The 10,000-nt window shown below is 42.9% G+C and overlaps 1 protein-coding gene across 1 annotated transcript in view; it reads right to left on the bottom strand.

The window, feature by feature from the left end:
• Nucleotides 1-10,000, bottom strand: part of LOC311223569 (microtubule-associated serine/threonine-protein kinase 2-like) — a 465,967-nt gene that overhangs the window by 249,753 nt on the left and 206,214 nt on the right. The window lies entirely within an intron of this gene.

The following is a 10,000-nucleotide window of genomic DNA, read 5'->3' as shown; positions in this document are numbered from 1 at the left end:
TGTTGTGAGCGGTCCTGAACTGACCAGCCACCGCTGATGGCGAAAATGATTGACCACCGTTGTAGCCAAGGAGCGTCTGCTCCGAAAGCGATCCCAGACAAGCGATGATTGCAACGAGAAGGGGGCAGAAGAAGACGCTCCTATATCTAGGCAAAACATTTCATAGATGACTGAAAATCAACATTACTAGTCTATACCAGCACCTGCTAGACTAGAATAGGCTGTTATTAGCCTACTATGTAGCCTAAGCTACCGATTATATATCTGTATATTGTACTGTATTCCTTTTACTGTATATTTAATTCTATCTTATCATTCTCACAACACAACACCCCCTCTAATGGAACACTCCGTGGCCAATCTGCGCATGTGCATGGGGAATCGATGCTTAAAAACTGTCTTTTTCGCTGCCAATTTAGTTCTGATCGATTAGGAATGTCTCGCGCCGTGTTCAGGAGACTCAGGCGCATACAAGTCTATTCGATCATGTCTCTAGCACCCCCACAGCCGTATCTGCAATCACTTAATGTCAAGGCTCTCATCCACATTCATTCATTTGCCCCCCCCCCCACAATCTCCTCCCCGATTTCAGAATCCCGGAAGTGTTGCGGTGGTCTATAGAGGCCCTCCACAAAATGGCAGCAAAAAAACTACAATTCCCATGGTTCAAATTTTCAAAATGGTCGCCGTCCTCCCAGTGGCGGCCGGTGGGTACTTCGCCACTAGGGGCGCTATACCAAACATTTTGCAAACATGTACAGTACAGTACCACGCAACAGACTCATGGCAAGACGTGAGCGATTCGACTCACGCTCACGGCAATGAATCGGCTCTTATGAACGAGTCGCTCAGCTGTTACTACAACAACACACAACCAGTCAAATAAAGTATAGTCTAGACTCTAATTCACAACTTGAAACACAATATATAAATAGAAAAGTTAGAAACAAAACGTACTCGCCCCGTCTCCAAACACAGGCAGATCTCTCCCTCTATCCTTCTCTCTCTCACACACAGCGCGACGTGGAATCGATTCGTTACACAATCAGACCTATTATATACCAAGAATAACTTCAGTATGAGTACAGGGCTGTACACATATTTTGCATATTGTTAAACGAGCCAAGGCTAGCTATTAAACTATCGATATGAATCGAAAATCTGGGACCCTGATGTAAACAAGACAAACGTCTTTCTCTGGTCTGCATCCCCTTAACAATTGTGTGTATTGAGCCGTACTGTATTGTACCCATTCTGCAATCTGTTAATAAAGTTCTCATTCATTCATTCATTCAAACATAGACGATATTGAACAAGCCATAATCCACGTATTTTCAATCCGAGAGAGCTGCAGTAGTTAAATCAATGAGCCATCGACATAGTCAGTGTGGTAACGTTATTATTGCATCCAAGATTGATACACGGCTGGCTAGGCAGTTGGTAGTCATAGTCTTGTGTTATAAAATAAATAAACAATCAGCAATGTCTCGCTTCATGAATGGCCAGCAGTAGCCTAACAGTACTGCTCCTAAAAAAAACTATTTACAAACGTTAACGTTAACCACAGAGAGAGAGAGAGAGAGAGAGAGAGAGAGAGAGAGAGAGAGAGAGAGAGAGAGAGAGAGAGAGACTCACTGTTTAGTTGAAACGTCCAGGGCAGGAGAGCTTGATAAACGTGTATAATCCACTGATGATGTATTCCAGACCACTGTCCACTGTAGTCTGTCTCCAGACTGCATCCGCCATATAGCTTGTTAGCCAAGTGTTAGCTCGTTAGCACAACACAAGTACATTCCTTTGTCCATTTCCGCTCGAACAGACTGCAAACTACCTGGCGTTCTATCGCCATGCTCTAAGACAAACTCTAACCTTAACCAACTTTGAAAGAGTGCCTAAGCTTAACAGTCTAAAGAACTTGCAGTCACGGCACGCTCGTCTAAGACAAACAGCTGCCTGCATCATTCTCACAACAACACAACTATCTCCACCGACCAACCTAGGAATAACCTAGAATTGGAACATTAGAAATTGGATTCGGCCAATCAGAGATCGTCTCTGTGAAATTCTGCTACGGAAAAAAATACTGGCGTCGGCCAATCAGAGAGTGTCTCCGCGAAATGCGGCTACAGATATTCTTGACGCTACTGGCTAGACCGCTTCAAATCGCGCCCGGATTCCAACATAATAGTCATATTTCAACGCACAACGCGTTATGCACTGATTGGCTGTGACGGATACAGCGATCAAACTGTGACGCGCACTCAGAGCGCTATCGCGTATAGCCCGGGCCGAGAAATACGAAAAAAAAAAAAAAAATAAAAAAAAATTGATGTCACTTCCTGCTCTGGAAAACGAGTGTTTTTTAATTGCGATAATAACGTTATATTGTGCATTGGAAATACAAACACTTAAAATTTGTAAATATTATTCATTTTAAACATGTTTATATTATTTATAGGGCTATAAAACAAAAAACAAAAAGATACTTTTTCTTGTTCTACTCTCATATAACCAGGCAGGGCCTGAAGGGGGGGCGGCGCCCTAGCGCCCCCCAGTGGCGGCCGCCACTGCGTCCTCCCGGTAGACTTCAGTAAATCGAAAACTTAAAATGATCTAATGGCACTTTTAACCTATTGCTAAACTTAACGTATTGATGATAATATACATTCTACATGCTTTTGTGACATGTTAGTGATGTTAATACTTGAAAACGTTTGATTTTAAAATCGCAAATTTTTTGCATCAGTCTGAAAAATATGGATATATGATCATAATGTCATTTAAGGGTCGGTACCGACCCTTGCGGGTGGAACAGGTTGGGGTTAAAGTGAGTCATCAGAATAACAAAGCCCTCAGACTGGACGGTGTTAAGTGGGGAGGGGGGGGGGGTGGTTACATTGATTTCTGGGTAGAGTAGTAATAGTAGAGTAGTGTGTGTGTGTGTGTGTGTGTGTGTGTGTGTGTGTGTGTGTGTGTGTGTGTGTGTGTGTGTGTGTTTAATAATGTGTGTTTGTTCTCTACTGGACTGTGGACTTTGTATATTCCAGAACTATGCCAGCCAAGGATTAAACTCAACATACACACACAGGGATTTCTCCTGAACAATAGATGGACTGTGAGAGTATCAATGACTATATCAGCCAGCATCTGGACCATAGCCCTGTGCTGACATAGACTGTCTGGGTAACGCACGCACGCGCGCGCACACGCACACGCACACACACACACACACACACACACCAAAGTAAAACTTTGTCAACATGTTTTATCTAATAAAATAAAGTTCAGTCTGTTCATCTCACTTCAATCATTTTTATTGCAGAACATGGTATTTCCTCAAGCAGACAGATGTAAACACTGTAATCTGTGTTGCATGTACCTGACAAACTGAACTGTTTGTATTACAGTCATATTCCAACTTAACTGAATGCAAATGTGTGCGTGTGTGTGGACTACTGTACTATTACAGGTATTGAAATGAACAATGCAACTTCCTTAAATATCGATACTTGGCATCCCTGTATCGATACAGTATCGCCACACAAAGTATCGCGATACTACTACGTATGGATATTTCCCCCCACCACTACATTAACGTGTCACTAAACATGAGCTAATAATGCAGTGTAATACATCCCGGGAAAACAACACATTTTCCTCCACCGGTTTGGACTGTTCCATTCTGAGGAAAAAGGGGAGGCGTGTCAGGCAGCATTTACCGTTTACTGGACTGAGGAGGGGTCTGATGTATTAAGAGAGAGTTAATACTGTACAATTCCCACATACAGCCTCAACTCGACGTGCTAAGAGGCATCACAGGTCTGGCTGGAGCGGAGCCCCTGTTGTACCAGTGAGTCTACAGCTAATGGCTAATTATTCCCCCTCTCTTCCCTTGTTGCATTAGAATAACCCAGGAGTAGGGTTGGGCATCGTTTGGATTTGAACGATTCCGGCTCCGATTCCGATTCTCCATTTCGATTCCTGTTCTAAACGATTCGCGATTCCGATTCTTTGAGGTGCAGGTCAAAACAGGTCACAGCTTATTTCGCAGGAGATATATATATATATTATTATTTTTTTTATCTACATTTTTTTTCATACTATTCACATTGTCAGTTGACTTGATACAGTTTAATTTGGTTGCTGTACTGTAACTAGGGTATTAATTAACAAAGTAATACAAATTTTATTAATCGAAATTAAGAATCTAAATGCTAATATGTTACTTCCGGTTCCAGAACCAGAAGTTAGGAACCGGTTCCTATTAGAACCGGTTCTCGGTGCCCAACCCTACGAGTGTTGAACAGTGGTATTTAACTCAGAAATGTCTCTCCGGGTGCCTCTATACTATAGCTGTGTTGGCATCTCGGAAATTCAAGGTTGTGATTTATTCTTATAGTGGTACAATCGATAGGGGTGTGACGATCTCAATATATAACATTCTAAAAGAAATGTACATTCAATACATTCAGTGTATGGATCTAAAAGTGTATAAATTATTCTTCTCCTCTAGTCCTCTTCTTATGTATCTCTCAGTGTAAGTGGTGCTGCTATTAGCATAATGCCTAAGGCTCCTTTCAACGTAATACTAGTAGTACAGTGCAAGAAGGGCTCATCTAAAAAATTCGAATCTATCTGGTTAGCGTATCTTCCTTGGAAAAGGGGGGGGGGGGTAGAATAGCAGAATAGCCTTGCCTAAAACCTAGTAAGCCTCATATCGCATGTTGTCGGTAAGATAGTACATTTCTTCCCTCCATCTCTTGATCTATCTCCTTCCCTCACTCTATCCTGTCCCCTCTCTATTTCCCTCTCATCATCTTCTCTTGCCAACTCTCCTTATCTCCCTTCCCACCTCCTTCTATCTCTCCCTCTATCTTTGCTCTATCTTTCCCTCCCTCCATATTGTTCTCTCACCTTTGCTCCCTCTCTTTTCCTCTCACTCCCCATCTTGCTAACTCGCCTTCCCTCCTGCCCTTCATATTTGCTCTCTCTTTCCATCCCTCCCTCCCTCCCTCTTGCTCTCTCTTTCCCTCTCTCCATCTTGTTCACCCTCTCCCTCCCTCTGCCTTGTTCTCTATCTTTCTCTCCCTCTCTTTCATTCTCACTCCTTATCTTGCCAACTCTCCCTCATCCATCCTCCTCTGCTCTCTCTCTCTCCTCCTCCCTCATCCCTCATCTGCTCTCTCTCTCATCCTCCCTCCGCCTCTGCTCTCCCTCATCTGCTCTCTCTCCTCATCTGCTCTCTCTCTATCCTCCCTCTCAGGAATCTAGAAGCAGAGTTGTTTCACCTCCCTCTCTCACTTCATAAAAATAACACAGAGGTCAAGTGTGTGGACTCACCCCCACCTCGCCACTCCTCCTCCACCCCTCCCTCCCTCATTAACTTACAGACCTCTCACCCTTGCCCTTTACCCCGTATCATCCTCCTCCTCCTCTCCCTCCCTGATGTCCATTCATCACAATAACAGAGTTCTGCTCAGGTGATGCGATATAGAGGGAACATTATAGAGGTGAGGAGATATAGAGGGAACATTATAGAGGTGAGGAGATATAGAGAGAACATTATAGAGGTGAGGAGATATAGAGAGAACATTATAGAGGTGAGGAGATATAGAGAGAACATTATAGAGGTGAGGAGATATAGAGAGAACATTATAGAGGTGATGAGATATAGAGAGAACATTATAGAGGTGAGGAGATATAGAGAGAACATTATAGAGGTAAGGAGATATAGAGAGAACATTATAGAGGTGAGGAGATATAGAGAAAACATTATAGAGGTGAGGAGATATAGAGGGAACATTATAGATGAGGAGATATAGAGAGAACATTATAGAGGTGATGAGATATAGAGGGAACATTATAGAGGTGAGGAGATATAGAGGGAACATTATATATGTGATGAGATATAGAGAGAACATTATAGAGGTGATGAGATATAGAGGGAACATTATATATATGATGAGATATAGAGAGAACATTATAGAGGTGATGAGATATAGAGGGAACATTATAGAGGTGATGAGATATAGAGGGAACATTATAGAGGTGATGAGATATAGAGGGAACATTATAGAGGTGATGAGATATAGAGGGAACATTATAGAGGTGATGAGATATAGAGGGAACATTATAGAGGTGATGAGATATAGAGGGAACATTATATATATGATGAGATATAGAGAGAACATTATAGAGGTGATGAGATATAGAGGGAACATTATAGAGGTGATGAGATATAGAGAGAACATTATAGAGGTGATGAGATATAGAGGGAACATTATATAGGTGATGAGATATAGAGGGAACATTATATATGTGATGAGATATAGAGGTAACATTATATATGTGAGGAGATATAGAGGGAACATTATATATGTGAGGAGATATAGAGAGAACATTATATATGTGAGGAGATATAGAGAGAACATTATAGAGGTGATGAGATATAGAGAGAACATTATAGAGGTGAGGAGATATAGAGGGAACATTATAGAGGTGATGAGATATAGAGAGAACATTATAGAGGTGATGAGATATAGAGGGAACATTATAGAGGTGATGAGATATAGAGGGAACATTATATATGTGAGGAGATATAGAGGGAACATTATAGAGGTGATGAGATATAGAGGGAACATTATAGAGGTGATGAGATATAGAGGGAACATTATAGAGGTGAGGAGATATAGAGAGAACATTATAGAGGTGATGAGATATAGAGGGAACATTATAGAGGTGATGAGATATAGAGGGAACATTATAGAGGTGATGAGATATAGAGGGAACATTATAGAGGTGATGAGATATAGAGGGAACATTATAGAGGTGATGAGATATAGAGGGAACATTATAGAGGTGATGAGATATAGAGGGAACATTATAGAGGTGATGAGATATAGAGGGAACATTATAGAGGTGATGAGATATAGAGGGAACATTATAGAGGTGATGAGATATAGAGGGAACATTATAGAGGTGATGAGATATAGAGGGAACATTATAGAGGTGATGAGATATAGAGGGAACATTATAGAGGTGATGAGATATAGAGAGAACATTATAGAGGTGATGAGATATAGAGGGAACATTATAGAGGTGATGAGATATAGAGAGAACATTATAGAGGTGAGGAGTTATAGAGAGAACATTAAAAGTGATGATTTAGGCGGCTGGGTGGCGCAGCGGACATTGCACTCGTCACCAACGCAAGAGACACCGGGTTAGAATCTGGCTGTCGGCGTTGCCTCCGGCTTGGGCCGGCCGTCATACTGACTCAATTGGCAGAGTTAGCGGGAAGTCGATGGGTGGTAATCTGGACGTTGTGGACAGCGACTCCTACAGGTAAGTTGGGGACGCCCCGTCAGAAGCATTTATATAGACATTTTAAGATAAATGAATATACCGTGATATATACCGTTATCGTCTAAATGCATTCTACCGTGATATACATTTTAGACCATACCGTCCAGCCCTAGGTGGTAATCTGGACGTTGTGGACAGCAACTCCTACGGTTGGGGGATGCCTGCACAGCAGAGACAGGAAATGGCGGGGGTAGTGTGAGCCTCCCACACGTTACACCTCGCCAATGAGAGTCCGCGCTGGCAGGTGAAAAGATGTGACAGGCTGCCTCCTTGTGTATCGGAGGGGACATGTGATGCAAGGCTTCTATCCTGCCTACAACCGGCCAGTGGGGGGCATATGTGAGCAACGTTCAAGACAGGGGAGGGGAGAATTGGCACAACGAAATTGGGATGGGAGAAAAAGAGAAAAAGTGGATAAAAAAAAAGTTATGAGATTTGTTTTATTGTTTCGTTTATTTATTTAGCACATTATTTAAAAACAAATAACAGAGCTAGGAGGGAACGAAGCCCAAATGGGTTGTACAAAGTTCCACTCCCATCCCACCAATGTCCATAATGATATATGAAGGAAATACATGTCAACATGGTCTAGAAAAGAAACTCAAAACAAGATCAGAGATATAAGGCAAACACTATATACCTGTGACTGCGGTGTTGTAATCTAGTGCTGCTTTATCCCTGTTTCTGCTGCTGATTTGCACACACTACACCCATGCTGTGACATACACACCGTGCAATACTGATATACTATACGCTCAAAACCAATAACAGGGCTAGGTCAGTTAGGGTCATTGCCGTCTCACCCGGCCCCACTAAAGACCCCTGTGACCCCTGTGGGGGCATGAGACCTCACTTAGAAGCTGGTGTATTAGGAGTAATGATATGTCGATCTGACCTCCACCCCAGGCCATAATCACCCCCCATTCTATATTAGGACACTCAAGAAGCCTAGTGCAGTAGTGTGATACCGCTAGTTTACCTTTCAACCCTCAACCCTGACCTACTTCTAACTGGGGTAGTTCTCCTTTACCACAGACAGCAATAGTCACAACACATAGACATGCTCTCTCTCTCTCACCTGCCCTCCATTTGACCTTTAACCTTATAGCCAATATACCGTCTACAACGGAAGCCAGAGAGACTATAATGACCTGAGAGGGTTTGAAGGACACACACACACACACACACACACACACACACACACACACACACACACACAATGGCCATCTTAAGAGCCAGACGGTTCAGATGACCTGAGGTGATCTGAAGGACAAACACAACATATGGACGACTATGTGTGTGTGTGTGTGTGTGTGTGTGTGTGTGTGTGTGTGTGTGTGTGTGTGTGTGTGTGTGTGTCTGTTTGTTTGTGTCTGTTTGTGTATGTGTCTATCTATCTATCTCTGTCTCTCTCTCTCTCTCCGTCTGTCTCTCTCTCACACTTTCTCTGTGTGCCTATGTGTGTGTGTCTGTTTGTGTATGTGTCTATCTCTCTCTGTGTGTCTCTCTCTCTACTACACATTTCAGAGGCTCATTTAATCTATATCTCTAAACAGAGCAGAGCGAGGGATGAATGCTGATAAAGAACTCTCTCGCTCTTCCTACCTGCCTCCCTCTCATCCATTTGTCTATCACTGCATATTTCTCTCTCCCTCCATCTTCTCAAAAAACACATACGTGCGCACAAAACACATACGTGCGCACACACAACCCCCCCCCCCCCCCAGTAGGGTTTAGTTACACAGAGAAGCCTCAGGAGGTTTGGGTTGTTATGCTATTATCCTTCTCACATAGCAGAGAGAGAGAGAGAGAGAGAGAGAGAGAGAGAGAGAGAGAGAGAGAGAGAGAGAGAGAGAGAGAGAGAGAGAGAGAGAGATAGAGAGATAGAGAGAGAGAGAGAGAGAGAGAGAGAGAGAGAGAGAGAGAGAGAGAGAGAGAGAGAGAGAGAGAGAGAGAGAGAGAGAAGAGAGAGAGAGAGAGAGAGAGAGAGAGAGAGAGAGAGAGGAGGAAGAGAGAGAGAGAGAGAGAGAGAGAGAGAGAGAGAGACCAGAGAGAGAGAGAGATAGAGAGAGATAGAGAGAAAAGAGAGAGAGATGGATAGAGATGGAGAGAGAGAGAGAGAGAGAGACAGAGAGAGAGGAGAGATAGAGAGAAGATATAGAGAGAAAGAGAGAGAGATGGAGAGAGAGAGATAGAGAGAGAGAGGAGAGAGAGAGATAGAGAGAGATAGAGAGAAAGAGAGAGAGATGGATAGAGATGGAGAGAAGAGAGAGAGAGAGAGAGAGACAGAGGAGAGATAGAGAGAGATATAGAGAGAAAGAGAGAGAGATGGAGAGAAGAGAGAGAGAGATAGAGAGACAGAAGAGAGAGAGATAGATATAGAGAAAGAGAGAGAGAGATGGAGAGAGAGAGATATATATATAGAGAGATAGAGAGTTTAAATTAACACAGTAAAAATACCACTCAGAAACAATCTAGTGGAGTTGGGACGGATGTCTCTCTCTCTACATACAGCCCCCCCCCCCCCCCCCCCCTATAATACAGCACACTACTGTCACACAGGATCTGAGAGGGTCAACTTGGACTGGAGGCTACTGCAACATGAATAATGCATGTGCCATGTGAGCTGTCTGGT

This window comes from Notolepis coatsorum, assembly GCF_963971535.1.
Source record: "Notolepis coatsorum genome assembly, chromosome: 2".
In the NCBI taxonomy this organism is placed as follows: Eukaryota; Metazoa; Chordata; class Actinopteri; order Aulopiformes; family Paralepididae; genus Notolepis; species Notolepis coatsorum.
Note: the sequence above shows the minus strand (reverse complement) of the source record. Positions and strands in the feature narration are given on the sequence as shown.